General features: G+C 35.9%; 1 protein-coding gene across 3 annotated transcripts in view; it reads right to left on the reverse strand.

The window, feature by feature from the left end:
• The window catches only part of Nha1 (Na[+]/H[+] hydrogen antiporter 1), a 237,280-nt gene that overhangs the window by 128,521 nt on the left and 81,205 nt on the right, over window positions 1–27,554 (reverse strand). The window contains exon 1 of one of the 3 annotated variants that reach the window (XM_069832259.1): window positions 9,856–9,995. The exons of the other annotated variants lie outside the window; for them this stretch is intronic. The gene's annotated coding sequence lies outside the window, so the exon portion shown is untranslated. Of the gene's footprint in view, window positions 1–9,855; window positions 9,996–27,554 lie in introns of those variants that run through there. 3 annotated transcript variants of the gene reach the window in all.

A 27,554-nucleotide genomic window follows, 5' to 3' on the forward strand; every position in this document is an offset into this window, starting at 1 on the left:
CGAAGATAATTTTAAAAAACAAAACACATTTTATACGATGGGAGAAGTGAATAATGCAAAGTAACATCTTTTACTTATACTTTTAAAAGACAATATTCGCAAAAGAATGAATGAAAATTAGGTTAGTAAATATTTACAAGTTTTTACTGATAACTTTCAAGTATACTGCACTTATTCTCAAGGTAAACACTTTAACAGAGTGTGAATAAGGACTAGAGTTTATTCACAAGCTCAAGTAAATACCTGTGTTTTATCAGTTTGCTTACCAGCTAGCTTGAAATAACTGAACATTCTAAAAACGGCAAAGCTTGTCTACATTAATACACGGACATCATTTTATTTTTACTAACATTTCTAATATTAACCTGGCTATACCTTTGGATTAAAGATTGAGAACCGAAAACGACGTTTGCTACCCCTTCCACGCCTGGAGTTCGATGATACTGGCGTAAAATACAAACACATAACTTTACTAGGTATAGGAGGGAAGAAAAGTAGTTCATCCACTTACGTAAACTAGGAAATATCGGGATTTTCATTTTGTCAATTTTCATTTACGTTTTTGTTTAATCAAAATACAGTACAGTATTAACAGTAAGTGTTTTTACTCACGAACTGAGCTATCCATGCGGACGTATTCATTCTGCAGTGTATATTATTCTGTCTGCAGCACATTAGCGTACAATATAGAGAATGAAGTTAAATTGAAAAATAATCATAATATGGATATTTAAACACATTTTTGAAAATGGTGGCCGTTCATTTCGATACAGGCTTCAGTTCTAATGTGAATATTATCGCACTATAGACTATTGTACCTAATTCCAATTATCAGTTTCGTCCTTCCTACTAGTAACTCATGTTCAAATAGTTCTCTACCTACTGTATAAAAGAGTATCTTACGTACTGTAAATTCAATCTTCACTTCTGCCCGATCCGAAAAGATAAAATTACTCATACATGCTATCTACTGTCCGTCCAAATGGTTTTGTAGCAGGGTCGTAGAAAGGGGGGGAAATCACGTGACAGTTAATTACTTAACGAGGCCCTTTTATTTAAGTTATTTTAAACAGTTGTATAATATTACGTAGACGTTCAATTCTTAACAGAAATTAATATTTTCAGAAAAGGGCTAAGACAGCCCAGCCACTAGCCTTTACAGAGGGGCGAACGGAAGCGAGTGGGGGAAACCGGGATGCAACGTAGGCAAACGGATGGCAGTACCTGTGCGAAAATATGATTCAATATCGAAATCTATTTCGCCACTTGAAAACGCGAACATATTTCTGGAACGTACTATACTCACTAACTCAGTACTGCATACGCAGCCTCGGTTCTGTGTGGAGAACGGTTGGAAGTTTAGTAGTAGAGGGGTGGGAGTGAAGTACATTAAAAAACTCAGGTACAATAAAAATTGAAGTAAAAATAATATGATGTCCCTGTACAACTGTATGCAAGCGCAGTAATACTACACCGTGCGTTTTCTAGGACAAGCCATAGGGATTTAACATTATGGTAAGAAACCTACCCATAAAACAATGAAGAAATAAATCAGTGGGCCATTTTTTAGAAATTAACAGGCTTTGACGACAGAGTGTCTCAAGTTGATGTATACACTCTTTAAAATACTATTTCACAGCAAAGAAATGAGATACAAATACGATTTTTTGCGGTTTATGATTCAAAAGGCAGTGGGAAGCATGGAAACATGTTCATCTGTTTATAAACAAACATGGCGGTGCAATTATCGTTCGATGAACGTAAGTGGATACTGAAATGCTATTGGAAAGTGGAAAATGTTGTTGAGGTTCAACGACGTTGAAGGGTTGAATTTGGAACACAACCACCAACAAGGTTAACTATCACAAGAATCCTAGACAAGTTTGAAGTCGACGAAACGGTGCAAGATGTGTTGAAAGGGCGGTGCGGAAGAAAGAGAAGTTCCACAGATAACGAGAGTGTTGATGCAGTCATGCAGGCTTTTGCACAATCCCCAAAGAAGTCAATGAGGCAATGTTCTCGTGAGATTGGTATCAGCAAATCCAGTGTTCATGGAATTTTGCGAGCTTAAAAATGGAAGCCTTACATTCCGAGACTTGTCCACGCACTAAATAAGGACGACCCAGAGATGGATACGACGAAGGGGACGTGCTGCGGAGTTCCCACCACGATCTCCGGATTTAACTCCTCCAGACTTCTACCTATGGGGAGCTCTAAAGGACACAGTGTACGCCACAAAACCACAAACACTGGAGGAACTGAGAGTTCAGATTGAACATGCCTGTAATGATATTCAATTAGCAACAATCCAGTTGGTACGTCGCTCTGCTGTACGTCGTTGTTGGGAGTGTACTGTGGCGGAATGGGGCCGTTTTGATCATGTACGGGAATGCATAAAAAATAAAAGTCCTGTAAACATGGTTCCTAAAATTAGTATCTTCTGAGAAATGAGCAGTTTACCATTACTGTAAGAACAGCATATCTGCCACTGTGAGTTCTTGGGGGGGGGGGGACATACTCCTATTCAACAAACAGTTACATTCTGTTTCCTCATTTGTTTCTTGCCAAAGAACTCAAGTGGAAGATATGCTGTTCTTACAATCAATCAATCATGTTTATTTGTCAGAATTACAATAGCGTGCTTATAGACAATGGTCAATAAAAACAAACAGATTAAAATTCCAAGTTCACATGGCTGTCAAAAAATTCATTAATATGATAAAAAGGATTATCTAAAAGCCATTTTTAAAACAACTTTAAATCTAAATAAGCTGACCATTTCTTGATCTCTGTCAACCTGACCATAGGTTTTACGATATAATGATTATTTCTAGTACAATATTTGTGAAGCTGGGATTGAGAAGCATGACTGTTTAAACTGATCTTGGTATAGACTAAGGAGTCATAAATATTGATTAATTACAGTAAGAATATTAGCATTACGAAATAAAGGTCGACAATGAGCATTAAAAGATGAATTAGTAATAATACATAATACTTTTTTCTGCAACATTAGAACACTATTAACATTAGCACCGTTACCCCACAAACGAATACCATAATGAAATACATTATGGAAAAATGCATAATAATATTTATTTATTTATTTATTTATTTATTCTGGTAGGGTTAAGGGGACACTCAATTAAAAATAACAACTCTTTTCCTAATATTTCTTCAACCAAATTTTGAAAGCATATTTATTATGTAAAGGGCTACCAAAATCCAAATTTTGAACTCCCAAATCTTTTTGGCTTTTGATGTTTTATTTTTTCTATTCTTTCTAGATATATTTTCAAACCCAAGTTTTTAGTAGGAGATTTCAGTTTTCAAGCTACGTGTTTTTTTTTTTGGTTACATTCACAAGACATAGAGAAATATTTCTATGCATTCATTTTATAAAATATCTAATTTATTAAATTAAAAAAATTGTTTGAAATTTTAAAAATATTACTTTTATATAATTCATGAAATAAAATAAACTAGCAGCATTTCTTACAAAATAAATGCATAGAAACATGCAGCTACCTCATAAATACTTGCAGTAAAAATTTAATCCACATTGATTAATATTTGACATATAAAAGTCGATGTTGAATCAAGAAAAGTAATCTTACGGAAAAATGTATTTGAAAGCAACATGAATATTTATGTAAATTAAAATTTTCCTCCGCTACATTCATCTGGTAACTTTAGGGAGCAAACGTTATGACAAAAAGGTACTAGATTTGTAATAACAAATTTGTAATTTGTGAGCCTCAATTAAAAAAAAACATTTTTGAACATATTTGTAATCAGAACTGAAGTAAATCCATTTGGAGTATGCAAATATATATTCTAAAAAAGTCAAATAGCCAATAATTTTTTTTGGAAAATTTTCATGATTTTCTGTGGAATCTCCCCTTAAGGCCATCAAAGTGTCATCAGCAAAAGGCCTGCGTGACAATTTATATTAAAAGACAGATCATGAATTATAATAAGGAACAGTAGAGGACCCACATCAGATCCTTGAGGAACTCCAATATTACAGTAATGGTAAACATTTGCTCATTTCTCTGAAGATGTCAATTTTAGGATCTATGTTTGCAGGACGTTATGTCATGTTTTGCTACGTACTACTTCCTTTCTAAATATTGGAACACTTTTCAGTACACCCTGTATGAGTATTTGCCTATACTAATAAATGTGTCTGTACTCATGCTTTGAAATATTAGAATTGTTTATTTTTAGCCTCATGCAATGTATGGTACAGGTAATTCAGTGAACAGGAATACGTAGATTTACTGCACTCAACTCCTTCACTAAATTCGCGCGTCAGTTATTTTCAATAAACAAATCAACTGCATTCATCGAGGGGTCAAAAACTGGAATATCTGATATTTTAAAGTCATATATAAATCAGTGAACGCAAATACATAACGTATTTATATTATACTGCATGCAAACTCGACCTGAATCGTACTTCAGCTGTTTTCAATAGTAAAATATGCAATAGAAGTGAAACGAGAACTTAAGATATCTGTGCAATATAGTTCAGAGACTGAAAATAAGTCAAGATAATGCATAAAACGGTTTAGTAAGATTCGCCTTTCATTTGTCTTTCATAATTATCTATTCATTTCAACAAACGCTGAAACAAAACACTGATAGCGAACATTTTTATGGGATTTATAATTCAGCAAACTGAAAATACGGGAAGTTATAGCTTTAAAAATTCGAGTTTAATTTGTTAACCAGTTCTGTTTGACAAATAATTCAACCAATTCAAATACGTTTAACCAGGACAAAATAAAATGTGAAATTCTGACATTTGTCCGGCAATGAACAAGAAATAATACATGAAGTTATTATGTTTGAAAAAAAAATTGCAAATTACGTTTTATTTAACGACGCTCGCAACTGCCGAGGTTATATCAGCGTCGCCGGTATGCCGAAATTTTGTTCCGCACACTTAAATGTCATCTACCATCGAACCCGCAACCTCGGGTACAGAAGACCAACGCTCTACCGACTGCGCCGCCCAGACCGACTATTATGTTTGATGTTCTGGATAAACCCTCCTCTTGTTTTGCATAAAAAGACTGGCAATCATGTGAGATACACACTTGATAAATTTGCATGGTAAGTTACACACATATACCCGACCTTACAGAAAAGTATTTCAACGTAGATTAATAACGAAAGAATATTAATTTACTACGTTGCTAATAATAAAAGCTTATTCGCTAGAACAGAAAACATAGGGGAATTTAAAATATTCTTGTGGAAAATCCGGTTCCACGATAAATGCAATGAAACTTAAGAGTAGGCTAACTCGTTCTTCACTTGTTTTAATAAAATTTCATTCAATAGAAGTAACGGAATAATATTTTGAAACTTTTTATGGAATATTAATTCGATGAAAGAAAGTGCAAAAAATATTATGGCAATATAATACCAGTACAATTCTTTATTCAATTATTTTAATAAAATGTTTGTTGTGTTTGACAAAACGGAAATTTAAAGTCTGAATTCATCACAATTTAAATATGTTTACGACAAATAAACTTTCTCATAATTGCATCGGACACTCACTGATTCGTGTTTCAATTGTCATAAAATATTTAGGATTAAAAGCAAATGAAGGCAGGAATTTATGACTTTTTATGAAACGAAAGGACATCAAATTGTACCATCTCACAAATTTCCTGTTTTAATTTTTCCTAATAAATTATTCTACAATTTTAATAAATAACAGAAAGAAAACGCAGGTTTAAGACCTTTATATAGCACATTGCACAAGACCATATGCTATGCTGTACGTATAAGCACTGAACTCTATGGTTAAACTGCGAACTTCAACTGTTTGCAATAAAATATGGCTACTATAAGCTAAATAAAAACACGAATTGATATACCTATAGAAGTGAACAAAATTTATGAGGAGCTATTATGCTTTAAGGTTTATTTAAACTCGATCTTCAGATGTTTCTAATTTATTGAGAGTATTCACGTCTCGGTTTAGTGATTTAAGTATGCTGTACATACCAAAACAGTGAACAAAGCTATGAAAGTTACTGCATTGAAAACCGTCAATAAATTTACTGTATAATTTAGTTATTTTTTAATAAAAGGTAATTCAGTCATTTCAGCTGAACCACGATAGAATTCAGATTTCAGATATTTCCCTAACTTGAGTATTAGAATATTTAATGTGTGGAGCACATTCGTAAATTCGCTATTTACGTGCTTTGAGCAAAAAAAATTAAGTTCATTAAGAAACATGAATTTAGACTTATTCATATAACAGATTAAACCAGCGTTGACCAAAACTCGAGCTGCAGAGATTACATGCGACAGATAGCCTATGAAGTAAGGAGACGGAGGAAAGCTACTTGGCATGAAAACTACAACCAGTGGCGGTTCCTGTACTAACATCTTGATTAATCCCGCGGATAAAAATCTCAAGCTTTGCTGTATCAGTAATGTCACTGCTGTCATCAAGAGCCAGTGAATAATATACGATTTTTCTTGCTTCTTTTTTAACCTTCCTCTAGAATATAATCAGGAATTTTCTAAATTCTTCTCTCAATACTTGGTCAAGAAATTCGTAGTTTTTCAAAATTAAAAACTTATTGTGGACAAGTTATTTAAGCTATTTTAATCATTACTCTTTTGAGAAATTCTGTTCTATTAAAAGGCTTTACAGCACGAGATATTTCAAACCCCATTAGGTAGCTGACTTCCTTACATTTATTTATCTCATCTTTCTCTTCCTGGCTATGATTTAAGACGTGTAAATTCCTGACGTTTAACAGTTCACTAGCACATAATATTGAATCAGTTTTTCTACAATATTATTATTAAATGAATAATAAATAGTTACCCTCATCTAAAGATTAAGAAGATTAAAATTGAGATTTTTTATTTTTTTATTTTAGTAGGTTATTTTACGACGCTTTATCAACATCTTAGGTTATTTAGCTTCTGAATAAGATGAAGGTGATAATGCCGGTGAAATGAGTCCGGGGTCCAACACCGAAAGTTACCCAGCATTTGCTCATATTGGGTTGAGGGAAAACCCCAGAAAAAACCTCAACCAGGTAACTTGCCCCGACCGGGAATCGAACCCGGGCCACCTGGTTTCGCGGCTAGACGCTCTAACCTTTACTCCACAGGTGTGGACATTTAAAATTGAGATGAAACCTAATAATTTTATCCTTCTAGGGAGTAGATCTAAAAATATCAATATTCATGCACGTACAAAAGAATAATAGAAACACATAGGCCTACTTACTGGTCAGTAATAATAATAATAATAATAATAATAATAATAATAATACATTATTCAGCGTGCCAATTAATGTTTCTATATACTCCTAATTGAACCGTTGAGCAAAGTAAACATATTACAGAACAACAAAAAAGTTTTTCTCATTCTTTACGAAACCACCTCTTACTGCTCGTAGAGACAGAGTTTGTAGAGCGCCACTGCTTGCCTTCAGTACGTGAATGAAACACACAGGAAACTCCTCGTACCCGTTTGAATGTCTGTGATTACACGATGTAGTCACGACACCGCTTTGGTCACCGCTGGATTAAAGATACTCAAATCTCTATTGCTCTTAATAAAAATATATAGACTACAGTTCAGTAAAAATGTGATTTACGATCTTTTATAGCCGCATATAATTGAGTGAACAAGAAAGCCGAAATTATTGTGTTTTTCAAGGTCTAGCTTAAAGTCTCGTCTTCAATTGTTTTAACGAATATTTACTCAATTAAGAAATATGGTGGGGGGGGATTCGTAGTAATGTTTAAGTGACCGGTGGTTGTGTGATTTCAAATAACTGAGAATAATCTCAGCATAATCATAAAACAAAGAACTTGAATTTTTTATGAATATCGTAACCAGTACAACGAAATAAAATACAGCATTCGCTGCCCAAGCCACTAGTTTTATCTTGAATGTAATACATATAAGATAATATCCAAACTTCGTTTGTTTTTCCAGTAATGACACGTTACGGGTTGCTAAGCAGCAAGATGCGCGTGGAATATTACAGAAAAGATAACGGACATTATTCCAGAATAGGAGCCAACTTAAACGTACCTCGTTAAAACAAAACAATGCGTAAGTTTAAAACTTTTCTATGGCTATATAGCTCATAAGAATATATGAAGTTATTGCATTGTACGGTTTAGTTCAAGCGTTCTTCAATTGTTTTTAACAATTCAATAAAAAACAAAGGACTACTTAATTGTCAAAAGTTTAATCCACAGAATAGCTCATTGTGCAGCTATTGCAATAAAACCAACCCAACTCAATAAAAATTATATTTCCGACTTCAGTATGACGTATATAATTCTGTCTACAATTTTATTATGTGCGAAATTTCTACAGGGACATCATTTTATTTTTACTAACATTTCAAATATTAACTTGCCTATACCTCTGGATCAACGCCGTTTGCTACCCCCTTCCACGACTGGAGGTCGATGATACTGGCGTAATATACAAACAAATCACTTTACTAGGTATAGGAGGGAAGAAAAGTAGTTCATCCATTTACGTAAACTAGGAAATATTGCGCTTTTGAGTTTGATCTTTTTCATTAGGTTTTTGTTTAATCAAAATACAGTACTGTATTAACAATGAGTGTCTTTACTCACGAAGTGAGCTGTCCATGTGGACGTATTCATTATGCAGTGTATATTATACCGTCTACAGCACATTAGCTTACACTATAGAGAATGAAGTTAAATTTAAAAATAATCATAATATGGATATTTACTCACATTTTTTAAAATGGTGGACATTTATTTCGATACAGGATTCAGTTCTTTTGTGCATATTATCGAACTATAGACTATTGTACCTAATTTCAAGTACCAGTTTCGTTCTTCGTACTAGTAACTCATGTTGAAATAATTCTGTACCTACTTTATAAAAGAGTACCTTACGTACTGTAAATTCAATCTTCACTTCTGCCCGATCCGAAAAGATAAAATTACTCAGACATGCTATCTACTGTCCGTACAAGGGGTTTTGTCGCAGGATCGTAGAAAGGGGGAAAATCACGTGACAGTTAATTACATAACGAGGCCCTTTTATTTAAATTATTTTAAATAGTTGTATAATATTACGTAGACGTCCAATTCCTAACAGAAATTAATGTTCTCAGAAAAGAGCTAAGACAGCCCAGCCACTAGCTGGCGAATAAAAGCAGGTGGGGGAAACCGGGATGCGACGTAGGCAAATGGACGAAAGTACCTATCGGAAAATGATTTAATATTGAAAGCTCTTTCGTCACTGGAAAACGCGAACATATTTTTGGAACGTACTGTTTACTATGACCGTAAGGCTACTATGACTGTGTATGCGGTCTTGGATCTGTGTGGAGGACGGTTGAACTTCATTAGTAGAAGGGGTGGGAGTGAAGTACATTAAAAACTCAGGTACAATAAAAATTGAAGTAAAAATAAAATGATGTCCCTGTACAATATGAACTCTAAAGTTATTATACTTGAGTTTTGTAAAAAAAAATTATAACGTGCAAGGAAAATATAAAAAAACCGCTAATTTATAGCTTCTGTGTGCTAAATATTGTTCAATGAAGTTGTGGCTATTCTTGGACTTCAATTGTTTCTAACAAAATAACAGTAAATTCGATGTAAATCGGGGAAATGTGAAACATGAGTACGCATTCGCATCTAATACACATGAAACCTTACAACGACCACTGCGAACACACATTCCACTTATTTCAATTACAATCAGTCCATTTTTTATCATCACATAAGACATCACTACATTACAGACCACTGTGAAAGGAAACACGGTCGATCTTCTTCACTGATCGCTTGACGACGTACCTGCTAGCTTGGAGACTCCACAGTCCGGCAGACAGCACAACACTAACTGACCGCCGCCGTGCCCACTGCTCTTATCTTATATACATAGCAAGTGCCTTAGAAAAGCCGTCCCCACTCTGGATCCCTGCATTTGCTTCTCACACAATTAATAAAAACCATTCAGTTCCCATGACAACGTGACAAAAGCCAGCACTGCGAAATATTAGCACCTCAAGCTCTCATTTCGATAGCGAACCAAAATAAACGGTGTCATTTAAATTACACAGTTAATATTTTATTTTTATTATTATTCTTTTATCGTGGATTACACGTAATGTACGTTCTATTCTCAATGGGACTTCTTCTATTTGTTAAGTGAAAGTAGCAGTGTAGCCTAAGTACTAAGGAAGATACTAGTGAAGTGCTTTGTGTGGAATGTGGCATTGTATGGGGCAGAAACATTGATATTACGACGAAGTGAAGAGAAGCGAATAGAAGCGTTTGAAATGTGGATATGGAGAAGAATGGAGCGTGTGAAATGGACAGACAGAATAAGAAATGCTGGGTAACTATCGGTGCTGGACCCCGGACTCATTTCATCAGCATTATCACCTTCATATCATTCAGACGCTAAATAACTTGAGATGTTGATACAGCGTCGTAAAATAAACCAATAACATAAAAAAATAAAAAAAATAAATAAGAAACGAAGCTGTGTTGGAAAGAGTGGGTGAAGAAAGAATGATGCTGAAACTGATCAGGATGAGGAAAAGGAATTGGTTGGGTCACTGGCTGAGAAGAAACTGCCTACTGAAGGATGCACTGGAAGGAATGGTGAACGGGAGAAGAGTTCGGGGCAGAAGAAGATATCAGATGATAGGCGACATTAAGATATATGTATCATATGAGGAGACAAAGAGGAAGGCAGAAAATATGAAAGATTAGAGAATGCTGGGTTTGGAGTGAAAGACCTGTCCTTGGGCAGAACACTATGAACAAATGAATGTATTATTTCGGAACTAAAAAAAATAGATTCACATTTAATAAGAATAGATTTATATTATTATGTATCTATTATTTAAAATACATTAACATTTTTCTTGCAGTGTTTCAAGTGAGTTTCGGGACGAGTTTGAACAACAAACCAAATAGAGTGAATTTAAATAACTCAATTCGCTTTATCATTAGGCAACTGTACATCACCATTAAATTTCTTCTGTTACGGTGTTTATCCAGATAATTCTGCAGGAAAACAAGAAGACGAGAATCTGTTGGTGAGAGATCTGGACGGTATGGAGGGTACACTAATACCAGTTTCTCATCAAAAGCTTCTCTAAAATCCTGCACGTAAGCTATAGCCTATTGTGGAGCAATATGCAGTCTCGGGTTGTCTTGAAGCAAAAGGACATCTCTCCGTTTTGCTAACCCAGGTTGCATATTGCGATTAATTTCTATGGCTTTCTATCTCGTCTGAATATGTCTGAGCTGTGATAGTTTGCCCCTCGTGATTCCTACTAAGGTCTACCAGATACTCAGAAAAATCTCCTGTTATCACTACGGACGTTTAGGCATATGTGGATGTGCTTCCCCAGGGAAGAGTCAATAGGGATTTAGCAAAGGATCCAACACACGGCTGACAAAGTCTTCACGGAGTTGACGAGCAAGCAACGAAACACAAACAATACTACTGCAATGCGTATTTGTAACACCTGCTTTATTAAACTTTGTGCATTTATGATAGATCTTTTCAGCATACACATCTGAAACGATATAATATAGCTAGGTCTGAATATACAGGGACATCATTTTATTTTTACTTCAATTTTTATTGTACCTGAGTTTTTTAATGTACTTCACTCCCACCCCCTCTACTAAAGAAGTTCAACCGTCCTCCACACAGATCCAAGACAGCATATACAGTCACAGTAGCCTTACGGTGATAGTAAACAGTACGTTCCAAAAATATGTTCGCGTTTTCCAGTGACGAAAGAGCTTTTAATATTGCATCATTTTCCATTTGCCTACGTCGCATCCCGGTTTTCCCCACCTGCTTCTATTCGCCTCTCTGTAAATGCTAGTGGCTGGGCTGTCTTAGCTCTTTTCTGAGAATATTAATTTCTGTTAGGAATTGGACGTCTAGGTAATATTATACAACTGTTTAAAATAATTTAAATAAAAGGGCCTCGTTAAGTAATTAACTGTCACGTGATTTCCTCCCATTTTACGACGCTGCGACGTAACCACTTGGACGGACAGTAGATAGCATGTCTGAGTAATTTTATCTTTTCGAATCGGGCAGAAGTGAAGATCGAATTTACAGTACGTAAGGTACTCTTTTATAGAGTAGGTACAGAATTATTTCAACATGAGTTACTAGTACGAAGGACGAAACTGGTAATTGAAATAACTTAAGGTGCAATAGTGCGATAATATACACAAAGGAACTGAAGCCTGTATCGAAATGAACGGCTACTATTTTCAAAAATGTGTTTAAATATCCATATTATGATTATTTTTCAATTTAACTTCATGCTCTATATTGTACGCTAATGTGCTGTAGACAGTATAATATACACTGCATAATGAATACGTCCACATGGACAGCTCAGTTCGTGAGTAAAAACACTCATTGTTAATACTGTACTGTATTTTGATTAAACAAAAAACCTATAATGAAAATTATCAAACTGAAAAACGCGATATTTCCTAGTTTACGTAAATGGATGAACTACTTTTCTTCCCTCCTATACCTAGTAAAGTGATTTGTTTGTGTTTTACGCCAGTATCATCGAACTCCAGTCGTGGAAGGGGGTAGCAAACGGTTTTTCCCTTACTCCAAAGGTATAGCCAGGTTAATATAGGAAATGTTAGTAAAAATAAAATTATGTCCCTGTATAATATGAGCTTCAGGATCAGGTAATGGTAAGGCAGTTCTTATGTTCTGTTCGATGCGAGTGTCAAAGTCTACAAATCGGCAGAAGCTGGACTTATCTGGGTCAAGGAATCATGGAACAATACAATATAAGTCCAGATAGCGGGAACATCCATTTCATTCAGACAACTGATATCCCTGATAGCCGACTATGCAATGATTTTATCTGACTGCTAATCGCTTGCTGCACTTACTGAGCCACAACAACAAACAAGGCTTTAAAAGGCTGGATTCGAACCAGATAATGAAATACAAGTCTGTAAAGACACACGATGCTTCACAGTTCATCGAGGTACACGGGTTTGAACCTGACCAAGGCAGATGGAGTTTAAGGGCAATAATAATTATTACAAAGGTTTTCTTCGAGGGGAGTAGTACACCTGGGAAGTCCATGTAGTCGCCCTTAAATGACAGGGCTTCGAGAAAAATTTACTGGACATTTCTCGCTCATGTAGAAACTGAGAAGCAATGGGCCTAAGAAACTCATGGGTTGTAACTCTTTCAGCATAAAATTCGTCCTCCGCCCATTCAGCCATCCATCCATGAATCTATTCATCCTCAATTCATTCATCCATCCAAGCATGGATCCATGTATGCATCCATCCATCCAAGCAACTATTCATCCGTCCATCCATGCATTCACCTATACATCCATCCATCCATGCGTGGATCCATACATCCATCCATCCATGCGTGCATCCATACATCCACCAATGCATCCATGCAACCATCCATCCAACTACCCATCCACCTATGCATCCATCCATCCACCCATCCATGCATGCATCCATACATCCATCCATGCATGCATCCATACATCCATGTATGCATGCATCTATTCATCCATCCATCCATCCACGTATGCATCAATGCATCCATTCATGTACCCATGCATCCATACATCCATCAATGCATCCATCCATGTATCCATGCATCTATTCATCCATCCATCCATCCATCCACTCATGTATCCATCCATCCATCCACTCATGTATCCACCCACCCACCCACCCATCCATCCATCCATCCATCCATCCATCCTCTCATGTATCCATCCATCCATCAATACATCCATCCAACCATCCATCAATCCATCCATCCACCCATGTATCCATTCACCATCCATCCGTCCGTCCGTCTGCCCAAGTCAACATGTATTGAATATTCACATCCTCATACTTTTTAGTCGGGGTGATTGGCGCAGTTGGTATAGCGCTGGCCTTCTATGCCCAAGGTTGCGGGTTCGATCCCGGGCCAGGTCGATGGCATTTAAGTGTGCTTAAATGCGACAGGCTCGTGTCAGTAGATTTACTGGCATGTAAAAGAACTCCTGCGGGACAAAATTCCGGCACACCGACGACGCTGATATAACCTCGGCAGTTGCGAGCGTCGTTAAATAAAACATAACATTTAACATTTGTAATTTTTAAAATGTTCAAGTCTTTGTACTGATTTCTAAATTTGAGAATAGTAGTTATATTTGTGCTACTTTCAGAATATTTGTACATTGTGGAATGGTTTGTCATTAAGGGCATTAAAAAGAATAATAATAATAATAATAATAATAATAATAATAATAATAATAATAATAATAATAATAATAATTCACTAAATAATTCACAAAAAACTATTATTCCTGTATTTAATATGAGAAAGGATCATATATATTGCTGTAAACGACAGATTTAGTGTACATCTGGTGATCAAGAAAATATTTATAATTTTTCCTGTAATGAAGTTTGTAGCTTCCCATGCATGTCATAGGAACACGCAAGCTATACTAACATTGTTAATGAAAGATTCACACATTACTTGGACGGACCTTGAACAAGGACAGTGCGTCGAGATCTTGGTGTCTGCAATATGAACTGTGAATTTAAAAACATCACAATTTTTCTGAGAAATACTTTCGAGGTTACTGGCATAAAACTACACGAACATAACGATATGAATTTTCGTAAGATACTGTTGTCTGTCGAAGCCAAGGACCACACTAATGTATCACTAAGCCGAGGTAAACAGAAAAGATCAAGTTCACAGTAATGTATAAGTACATTAGCTTTCTTTTACTCTAAGTAGACCTATATGATTATGTCTCGTGACCAGAATATTGTACGAAATGGAACTATAAAAATTGGAGATTTATCCTTCGAAGAGGTGGAAAAATTCAAATATCTTGGAGCAACAGTAACAAAAATATAAACGACACTCGGGAGGAAATTAAACACAGAATAAATATGGGAAATGCGTGTTATTATTCGGTTGAGAAGCTTTTGTCATCCAGTCTGCTGTCAAAAAATCTGAAAGTTAGAATTGGTAAAAGTTATATTACGGTTGTTCTTTATGGCTGTGAAACTTGGACTCTCACTTTGAGAGAGGAACATAGGTTAAGGGTGTTTGAGAATAAAGTGCTTAGGAAAATATTTGGGGCTAAGAGGGATGAAGTTACAGGAGAATGGAGAAAGTTACACAACGCAGAGCTGCACGCATTGTATTCTTCACCTGACATAATTAGGAACATTAAATCCAGACGTTTGAGATGGGCAGGACATGTAGCATGTATGGGCGAATCCAGAAATGCATATAGAGTGTTAGTTGGGACGCCGGAGGGAAAAGGACCATTGGGGAGGCCGAGACGTAGATGGGAAGATAATATTAAAATGGATTTGAGGGAGGTGGGATATGATGATAGAGAATGGATTAATCTTGCTCAGGATAGGGACCAATGGCGGGCTTATGTGAGGGCGGCAATGAACCTCCGGGTTCCTTAAAAGCCAGTAAGTAAGTAAGTAAGCACTAGTAATAGTAGTAGTAGTAGTAGTAGTAGTAGTAGTAGTAGTTATAATAATAATAATAATAATAATAATAATAATAATAATAATAATAATAACAATAATAATGTAATGAATTTCGTAGGCACACAAGATGAGTAAGATTTTCCTCAACGTTACTGACATTCCGAGTACACAATGACGAAGACGTGTCAAGAACAAAGCCTCAATTTTCGTCAGACTGTTAACTAGGTACGTCACACAGAGTTAAATTAATTTCCAAACAGACTCGTAGATCGTTCATAATTGTTCCCACGGTCTGTTCTCGTGGACCGATCGCGCTGCATCTGAATGAACAAAGCAGCTTCATTACCCTGCCGTGAAAATCTACGTCTCCGTGAATACGTAGAAATGGCAAAGCATTTCGAAAGCTGCGATTAGCGAAGTACTCTGTGTACATACGACACTTCTCGTGCAAGGGCCTGTGTTCCAATCTTGTACGGCTCTTTACCTGGTTGGGTGTTTCCGAGTCCTTTCCTAACTGTATGACAAACACCAGGTAACCCCATGGACACTACATGACCGTGAACTTGATAGAGTTTCTACTAAAAATGCTGGTCGACCCGAGTTCCGCAGACTTTTTACTGCAAGATAAAATTTTCCGTACTACATGAGGACGCTATTTCAGTATTTATTTATTTATTTATTTAATAGCTCAAAAATATTCAATGGAAATATCCATTAACAGAACAAAAATAATGGCCTTTTGTGGTAAATACCCAATACCAAGCAAAATTTGTTTAAATAACACAATTTTGGAAAGAGTTAATGAGTTTAATTATTTAGGATATAAACTTTCTTTTGTTGAAAATTTGGATGTAAGGGGAGGCAGAGGTGAATATTTCAAAATCCAAAAAATTTATCCGATTTGTTTGAAATTGATCATGGATACTAAGTATGCTATTAGTAATGGACATACTAAGTTTCAACTTTCTAAGTACAATAGTTCTGTAAATATTACTAATTTTATAAAACTTTATATCGTTTGATATAAAATGCTCCATGCACCATATTGTAAGAAATTTTCAATATTTCTTTTTATTTATGTGTTCAGAGAAGGTATATAAATAATGATAAGTATTAGTTTATTATGGGAATAATATAGTAATACAGTTATCTTGGTTTTAATTTCATACTTTTAAGGGCACAATATCAAAAACTAACATCGGAATATCAAAATAAAAATAATAAAAATGGAAAAAACCAAATTTTCATTTTTTCTTCAGTTTTGTTCGAAAATTTCACCTCTGCCTCCCCTTAACAGAGAAAATTGTAAAATTCAACAAATCAATGGGCATCATTAAGAGAGTTTTAAAACCTTCATTAGTGCAAAAATCAACTCGTACTCGTCTTTATCAAATAAAAGCATGACCAGTCCTATGTTATGGGAGTGAAGCGTGGACTATAAGGACAAAAGATGAAAGCAGACTAACAGCTTGCGAGATGAGATTCATGCGCCGAACAGCTGGCTACACTAAATGGGATCGAAACTGGAAGGAACACGTCTCAAGAATGGTTTCATCCAGGATCCCTAAGGCAATAATGAAGTATCGTCCAAATGGGAAACGGTCACGTGGTCGACCTATGAAAAGATGGCAAGAAATTCGCTTTTTCAGGCGGTTACAGTGCTTTTGGGACTGGTACTTGATAGGTTGATGATGATGATGATGATGATGATGATGATGATGATGATGATTTAACATGGCAAAAATGCCATGAGGCCTTGTCTTCCCCTCTAGCAGGATATTACATACTCACAAATAGCTTTTAAATAACCCAAATGTTCATTGCCGCCCTCACATAAGCCCGCCATTGCTATGGTCCCTATCCTGAGCAAGATTAATCCAGTCTCTAGCATCAAATCTCAACTTTCTCAAATCCTTTTTAGTATTATCCTCCCATCTACGTCTCGGTTGTTATGTATGGTTGTGAAACTTGGACTCTCACTTTGAGAGAGGAACAGAGGTTAAGGATGTTCGAGAATAAACTGAGGGATGAAGTTATAGGAGAATGGAGAAAGCTACACAACGCAGAACTGCACGCATTGTATTCTTCATAACTAGTAACATTAAATTCAGACGTTTGAGATGGTCAGGTCATGTAGCACGTATGGGTGAATCCAGAAATGCATATACAATGTTAGTTAGAAGACCTGAGAGAAAAAGGTCTTTGATCTTTGGGGAGGCCGAGACGTAGACGGGAGGATAATATTAAAATGGATTTGAGGGAGGTGGGATATGATGGTAGAGACTGGATTAATCTTGCTCAGGATAGGGACCGATGGCGGGCTTATGTGAGAGCGGCAATAAACCTCTGGGTTCTCTAAAAGCCATTTGTAAGTAGGTAAGTCTGAAAAGTAACAACAAGTACGTGATTTGGCAGCGCAGATCGTACAAATCTTCTATGTCACGTATTTGTCTTAGTAATAATCAATGAAAAATATCTTTCGTCGCTAAGCAACGTTTCACGATATTACAAGAGAACACAAAAACAAAAGAAAACAGAAAAAAAAATAGGAGACTGGGTACTGCTTGTAGCGTAGAGGAATAGAGCTAATACCTCCACGGGGATCGTGCGTGCGTTGGACGTAGTTTAGGGATGCCAGAGACAGTAGCTATGTTGTCAGGAAGTCTGCGAAAAGATGTGGAGCGCTGAGGTTTTGGCAATCTTAACGTTGTGTTGATTTATGCTGTAACCGCTGGCGTTGTTAAGATTAAACGCGCTGACCATACAGCATACAACACTACGCACGCAGCTAGATACGTGCGGTGTGAACAGGGCCTTGAGTCGCAGTTAATTGTAAACAAATGCCAACACAATAATTGTGTCGTCATGGAAATTTGTCGTTAATTAATACTGCAGTCTGGAGCAACGGAAGAAAAGAGCGATGTAAACACGTCATACGCGTGGTCTTGAGATATCTGAATTGGCAATGACACTTTTCTTTTTGTTGCCATGTGAACAGATCTATTGGTGTTCTATGGTTTACTTCAATTTATTATTTCGCTGGACAGAGTTTAGAGAAGAAGGACACTGACTATTAAACTACAAGATAAACTCTCAGAAGATCAACTGAACAATTCTAATAAACTTTCATAATTCTCGGCTGAATAGAATTAATACAGTATGCCTTGAATCATAACGAACATTATTATTATTATTATTATTACTATTATTATTATTATATTTATTATTATTATTATTCAATACTATATTTCGAAAGTTTGTTATCATTTTCTCAAAATTATTCATATACAGTATCTCCGAGTCAATTTATCAGGGAATGATGTACATGAAATATAATAATTTCAGTACTAGTCTGTCTGTGTACAGCGATTTCTACTAAACTATTGGACGGATTTTGTTCATATTCAGTATCTACGAGTCAATTTATCAGGGAATGATGTATATGAAATATAATAATTTTAGTACTAGTCTGTCTGTGTACAGCGATTTCTACTAAACTATTGGACGGATTTTGTTCATATTCAGTATCTACGAGTCAATTTATCAGGGAATGATGTACATGAAATATAATAATTTTAGTACTAGTCTGTCTGTGTACAGCGATTTCTACTAAACTATTGGACGGATTTTGTTCATATTCAGTATCTACGAGTCAATTTATCAGGGAATGATGTACATGAAATATAATAATTTTAGTACTAGTCTGTCTGTGTACAGCGATTTCTACTAAACTATTGGACGGATTTTGTTCATACTCAGTATCTACGAGTCAATTTATCAGGGAATGATGTACATGAAATATAATAATTTTAGTACTAGTCTGTCTGTGTACAGCGATTTCTACTAAACTATTGGACGGATTTTGTTCATATTCAGTATCAACGAGTCAATTTATCAGGGAATGATGTACATGAAATATAATAATTTTAGTACTAGTCTGTCTGTGTACAGCGATTTCTACTAAACTATTGGACGGATTTTGTTCATATTCAGTATCTACGAGTCAATTTATCAGGGAATGATGTACATGAAATATAATAATTTTAGTACTAGTCTGTCTGTGTACAGCGATTTCTACTAAACTATTGGAAGGATTTTGTTCATATTCAGTATCTACGAGTCAATTTATCAGGGAATGATGTACATGAAATATAATAATTTTAGTACTAGTCTGTCTGTGTACAGCGATTTCTACTAAACTATTGGACGGATTTTGTTCATATTCAGTATCTACGAGTCAATTTATCAGGGAATGATGTACATGAAATATAATAATTTTAGTACTAGTCTGTCTGTGTACAGCGATTTCTACTAAACTATTGGACGGATTTTGTTCATATTCAGTATCAACGAGTCAATTTATCAGGGAATGATGTACATGAAATATAATAATTTTAGTACTAGTCTGTCTGTGTACAGCGATTTCTACTAAACTATTGGACGGATTTTGTTCATATTCAGTATCTACGAGTCAATTTACCAGGGAATGATGTACATGAAATATAATAATTTTAGTACTAGTCTGTCTGTGTACAGCGATTTCTACTAAACTATTGGACGGATTTTGTTCATATTCAGTATCTACGAGTCAATTTATCAGGGAATGATGCACATGAAATATAATAATTTTAGTACAAATCTCTCTGTGTACAGCGATTTCTACTAAACTTTAGGGAAATGTTATGTAGTCATGATTGTTAGATATTACACCTTGTTTTCATCGTGACTACATGCATGCAACGCATAACGTTACATTACTGTTTAATAAATTACCGGTAATTATTTGAAGTTGGTAGAGATGCTAGAAGGACTGAGTACTTTATAATGGTATTAGTTAGTCTTGGAGCAGCCAGGAGTGGCCGTGGGGGCGATTCGCTCGAGCGGTGAGTTATAAAAGAATACAATGGAAATTCGTTGGGGCGTGCCAGCGTATCATCTCATTACCCTTTACAGCTGAGTTGCGGCATATGAAGAGGGATTATTAAAAGGTGACCTACATGCGGCTACTTAGAACTAGTGACCACTGAATCAGACTTCAGCAGAAAATAATGGATACTAATTACGAATTGGAAAAATTGTAAGTATTTAAGAAAAGTGAATACGAACACTGGAGGCAAAGAACGTGTTAGGCAGAGTGCTGCATTGGAGTTAAATCGCTCGCTTGAACTCGGTCGAGTGTCGCACCCTCGAGTGAGATACGATCGGTCGTGATACGCTCGTAATAAATAGAAGCACAGTACAAGGTCATCTCACCGACATGTCTTATCTTGTATGGAAGGCGACAGATAAGATACACATATGTTTTGCTCACACGGTAAAAATAAGGTTTTATTTTCTGCGTTTTTGACAAACGTTTAATGGAACGTACCAAAACAGGAACATGAAGTTATAAATAAAATAGTATGAAAAACTTCGATATACAGTTATTATTGCTAATTAATAATTATTCAATATTTGATTTACCACATATATAATATGATAGGTCCATACATACTGTTCCGCCTATATATTGCGACAATGTAGAAACGTTTTACAAAATATTGTCGATATAGCAGTAGATTAATAACAATATTAGTACAGAGATAACGTCACAGAAAATATAATAAAACGAATAATCATGCTGCACAACTGTTACAGACGCAAAGATTGATATACTAATTATTAGAGATTATTATTTTTACTAGAAAACGTGATACGGTTCTTGCATTATCGTGATTGTGTTCTCCGTTTATAATAATTACATTTACATCCAATTACATCTATCAGATGTGGAAAAAACAAAATCACTCCTATGTGGAAAAAAAAAAAAATTACCTACAACATTTATATTACATTTTAAAGCAAGTTTTGAAGTTGTACTATGGAGAGGTTAGTTAAACACTGCAAAGTTTTGAAATGATAAACATCTATGATGTTACTACACAGTTCATCACTGTAACAAGAACGAATGTCTAACGCTCGGCTTATACCGTTCGAGGATTTATGGCTCGTGACAATTTTACCCATCATGCATGTGCGCTACCTATCGGATTATGCTATAAACTACTTGGCGCTCGAGCGAAAACGTCCGATGTAGACCTCTGGTGTTAGGTCAATTTGAACAAGATTTCAACGTATTCTGTTGGCTGATGCCGACTACCATTTTTTCGTTAAAAGCTCGTGTAAAGAATGTGTGTAATGGCTGAAACACGTTGAGGAAAACGCGGACATAGAGACGAGCACAATAGGGGAAATTGGCATCCCAAGACGAAGCAAAGAAGCCCAAGACGTATGACTATAAACTGAGTACGTACAAACGAATAATACTTGTCGATCTTTTGTTCATAATGGGTGTAGAGAAACAGCTGTTTGTTGTTACATTGGCTATAAGGCTGGGCATGTTCTTCCAGCATGACGGAGCCCCAGTACATTTTTATCCCTAAGATGACACTTCATCTAAATCTCACATTCCCGAAGGAGGTGTCTGCTATGGTGGTCATGTGCACTGGCCACCAAGGTCCCTAGATTTTACTCATATCAATTTTTTGTCTTTGAGGGTGAATGAAAAGCAAGTATGCAAAAACAAAGTAAACACAAGGAATGAATATTGCCGCCCTCATAAAATAACTGCAAGCCGACCTCAGAAGAGCAACGTTTAATGTTCACAGAACGAAAAAGTGCACTGAAATGTTGAAAGGCATTGATTTAGTACACATGCTGTTTAATATCTCTGCCGACGAGTGACTGTTTTAAGAGGTTTATCTTGATCGTGGGCGTCGAAGTGCTAAAAAGTAAAACAAAAGGTATCTGGTTGCTTCCATTCCAATGCTCTTGTCACTGCTTGCCTGAGAGTTTATACCTACTTACTTTTTCTCACAGAGTAGACAAGCTTTTGCTATCTCTCTTTCCCTGTCCGTAAACTGTGACGTTGCAAAGATACACATATATATATATTTTTTCCATATATAATGTGTATGTGTGTTTAATGCCTACCTACTTAACTTAACGTGATTCGGGTTCCACATACTGCGGATAGATGGCAGGATTGTGTCCCATTTTCAAGTTGCACACCGCTTTGGCAGGCCACGTTATGCTTGATGTTTATCTGTGAAGCGTTATATCGTGTACTAGGTGAGTGTATGTGTAAGTGTTCGTGTAATTGTAGTGTAGGGAATGGGTGAGAATGGTGAAGGTGAGGAAGGGAGAAGGGGAAACCCGGTGCCGGCACGTAGCCTACTCCTGTCGAATAGCACCAAGGGGGCCGCCAGGCTTAACGTCCCCATCCGCCGTACGAATCACTATCAACAGTGACATATGCCTTCTCTTCATAAGCACTGCGGAGAGATTTATAATGTCATAAATAAACAACGAATGTAAAATCGGCAAGTGATTTGTCGTTCCTTCATACCACTTGTAAGGCCTGTTATGCGTAACATTCAAACAGCTGTATCTCCACACCAGTTGAAAAATGGACACATGTATACATGAACTTTTTTTTACTCAAAATAGTCCATACTATTACCCCATAAAATATTTGCTGTTTTCCTTAATCACCCTGTATATGAAAAGTCCGTACAGATAGGAAACCCAAAATCATTTGGGTCTATTGGAGAATACGACACGGAACTTTACGAAAATTCTCAATCTACCAAAAACGTAAAGTCGAGAATCAATGATACGTTAGGTTTGTTGAGGCTTTTGGTATGCCTTGCATATATAATTATTATATTACGTCATCGTCGCCATCTTTATTTCATCAGCGGGGTGTAATATGACTATCGTATTCTTCAGTAATCCCAATTATGTTTTATGTATTAGAACATACAAGCCACCGGTGTGGCTCAGTCGGTTAAGGGGCTTGCCTGCCGGTCTGAAGTTGCGTTCGGGCGCGGGTTCGATCCCCGCTTGGGCTGATTACCTGGTTGGATTTTTTCCGAGGTTTTCCCCAACCGTAATGACTGCCAGGTAGTCTATGGCGAATCCTCGGCCTCATCTCGCTATCACCAATCTCATCGACGCTAAATAACCTAGTAGTTGATACAGCGTCGTTAAATAACCAACTAAAATAAAAATAAAATAGAAAATACAGACTGTATACAGTACCTAAAATTTATTATCGTTGTCCACCATGTTAAAGAACGCGCATTTTCTGAAAATCTGTAAATTAATTTGTTTTCGCTCTGTATACTTTGTTTAAGGGGAGAGGATGGTATTTTTTTTAACTTTTTTTCCTATTTGGTGTAAAATATTAATTTTTTTATATATAGAGAGTTCATAGCTGTAGCAACTCAACCAAATATAAATATTTTGAAAAAAAAAAATTGGGAGCCCAGATTTGGAAAAAATATACCGAATGCAGGATTGTACTAAAACCGATATATCTAAACCGTTTTTAAAGATAGATTCAAACAGTTTTTTGCAATGTATTTGCAAAAGCATGCTCTACAAACTGTCTGTAACAGAATTTTGATATTAGTCCCTATGTTTGTAAAATAAACAATTAAAATTTAATAACACTTTTTTATTTCCTTTTTTCGCAAACAAACGGACATATTTTAAAAATGAAATCAATTAACAAAATTCTGTTACAGAGGAAAGTTTCCTAATAGTCTAAAGAATGTGTGTTCTAAATTTCATGCATGTATCTTTAATAGTTCAGAAATTATATCCATTTTTGTCTGGCAATGTAGCAAAAAAAAAAATGAAGTTACCAGAAACAACGATAAAGGGGGCGTGTGGTTTAAGAATCCATAGCACAGGAAGTTTAAAAATGGCGTCTCAGCATGTGATAATGACACAAATACCCACAAATTGTTATGCAATGCATTCCACATATATCAAAGAGTATTTAAAAAAAATAATTTAATTTACAGGAAACAACAATAAAAGGGGACGTGTGATTTAAAAATCCATAGCGCAGAAAGTTTAAAAATTGCATCTCAACATCCGGTAAGGACACAAATACCACAAAATATTATGCAATGCATTCCACACATATCACAAAGTATTGTAAAGACAAATTTTTTTTTTTTCAAAATTTACTCATTTTTCACCAAAAAATATCGTCCTCTCCCCTTAATGAGGAAGTAGGTAAATAAATTTCACTGGATGTATTGTTTAACATATGGTCAGAGTGAGCCGATAGACAGAGATGGATTTGACTGGAACAGAAGATGGAACTAGACGGGTTTCTGGGTTGGGATGTGTAAGATGCAGAAGGAAGCGAGTGGGGGTTGGCGAGGGAAGCGATTAGCTGAGATGAGGATACAGATTGAGGAACCCACACGCAAGACGTTACGCAACACACCATGCAAATGAAGAGCACGTGATAAGAGATAAAGACAAATGTGCAGAGGAAGACTACAATTAACCGCGACGGGGAGAATATGTAAATGAAATTAGCGACAAGATAAAATGTAGGAAAGTAGTAAGTAAGTAAATAGAGGGGACAAGAAAGAGGTAAGAGAGTGAATAGGAGTAAATATAAATAAAGAGAGAAAAACAGAGAAACGATAATATAGAGAAAATGACAAAGGATTTATTGAATTCCTAAAATGCGTGAAACGTATCTGCTGTGTGTGATTGAGCATGGTTGGGATTATAAGGATGATCGAGATTGAAAATAAAAGTTTGATATTTCTTTTCATTTCTGTCTTCATACTCCCCGCATTTAAATTTAACAAGGCGGAGCCTTCTCGTTAACTACTTCATAATGGCTTCCTCATTCCATGCGGGCCTAGTCTACAGACAACAATGCAATTGATAGTCGAAACGATTCACACATCAATATCACGCCAATGAGTTGTTTGAAATTGTAATGAATAATAATAATAATAATAATAATAATAATAATAATAATAATAATAATAATAATAATAATAATAATATCATTACAGAGAACTGGATTCATTTAGAAATTAATATCACACTTAAGTTAAATGTGTTAAATTAACTATTTCTGTGTTTATATACCCCACATTTATTTATTTATTTTTATTTTATTGGTTTATTTTACGACGCTGTATCAACATCTAGCGTCTGAATGAAATGAAGGTGATAATGCCGGTGAAAGGAGTCCGGAGTCCAGCACCGAAAGTTACCCAGCATTTGCTCGTATTGGGTTGAGAGAAAACCCCGGAAAAAACCTCAACCAGATAACTTGCCCCAACCGGGATTCGAACCCGGGCCACCTGGTTTCACGGCCAGACGCGCTGACCGTTACTCCACAGATGTGGACCCCCCAGATTTATTAATCACCCCATTTCTTTACGAATAATATGATATGACCACAGTCTAGTATATACAGTCACTAAGCTTGAGTTGATGAGGGTGCTGGGAACAATAGACTGTGCAGGTCCTATTTCGCATTGTCTATGGATGCATATTTCCTACGTTTTGAGCTTCGTGACTGTATATACTAGACTGTGATATTACTATGTCATATTCATTTGTTTCACTTTAGAACTATAACCTTACCTTATTATTCAACATCAGTCACCTGCAACTTTCAGTTGTCAACTTTTTGTTTAACGATCATGGCCTACTATAACAGGTTGTGACTTTTACATGTTTCGACCTATTTATGGGTCATCTTCAGAACTGGTCGTTGTTGGTCTTGGAGCCACTTGCTCTGTTTCCTGTGTGGGTGTGTTCCTGTGGTATAGTGTAGAGTCAAAGGGTGTGTGTGTTCTGAAATTGAGTTGTGTGCTGAGAATTTCGTTGGGGTGTGTTTTCGTGTGTCTGTATATTTCATATTGTTCTAGTGTGTTTATTTTCTGGCTTTTTGGTTGGATGTGCAGTATTTCCATATCTGTGTTGATGGCTCTGTAGGTGTGGTTGGCATTTGTGATGTGTTCTGCATGTGTGGAGGTGTTTTGTAATGCTAACCACACCCACAGAGACATCAACACATACATGGAAATACTACACATCCAACCAAAAAGCCAGAAACTCAACACACTAGAACAATATGAAATATACAGACACACAAAAACACACCCCAACGAAATTCTCAACACACAACTCAACTTCAAAACACACACACTCTTTGACTCTACACTATACCACAGGAACACACCCTCACAGGAAACAGAACAAGTGGCGCCAAGACCAACAACGACCAGTTCTGAAGATGACCCATAAATAGGTCGAAACATGTAAACAAGGTACGTTGAAATTTAACACAAGAAAGTTCTTATCATACATATTCCGAAGTGATACAGTGTTAAAAGTTGTGTAATCAAGATGTATTTACATTTTTCTTGACTTATTCTAGAACACAGAATTTAAAGAATGATTTCAGCCAATCAAAAATTATTTTACATGTACAGAATCATTACCAACTGCTGTTGAGTAGTTAAAATAGTTGGTTGTTTTAAACAAGATTATATTGAAAACATGGACAACACAGGAACAAAATGTTAAAAACAGACAGGTTGTTACTTTAGCTAAATTACACATTATTTGAAGAAACTGGCCAATAATCTTGTGTGTATTTACCTACCTTGGCTTTGATTCGTTTCACTCATACTAACAAATTCGTTTGTGACATAGTTTATAAAATCATGTTCGCTAATGTTACGCCTAACTCGGTTAGCTTGTAGACTGTTTGTATTGCAATATTCTTAGCGAACCTTAGAAATAAGTCCAAATGTAATAATAAATAACTAAATAAAAAGCCCATTTCATTTGTTCTATCCGCCACGATCATGACGTACGCAAGATTTAAGGCACAGGTTCAACGCTTCATCTCTCTGGCGAATCACTCTGAGGACGTGCACATCTGCCATGTGACAAGTTTGATACGTGTGTATGCCTGCTGCCTTAGAACCCTGTGTTCAACATGTCTGTGAATAAAACATAAGACAATCTGTCCGAGACGGAACAGTTGACTGCACACGGTACGCAATACATCTTTCTTTTGCTGATGAAATTTAAACAAATGCCTAGCAACTAAACTAAAAGTGAATTAAAAAAAAAAACCTTGTTACCGATGAAGTGAGTAGTCTACT

This window comes from Periplaneta americana, chromosome 8 (genome assembly GCF_040183065.1).
Source record: "Periplaneta americana isolate PAMFEO1 chromosome 8, P.americana_PAMFEO1_priV1, whole genome shotgun sequence".
Lineage (NCBI taxonomy): Eukaryota > Metazoa > Arthropoda > Insecta > Blattodea > Blattidae > Periplaneta > Periplaneta americana.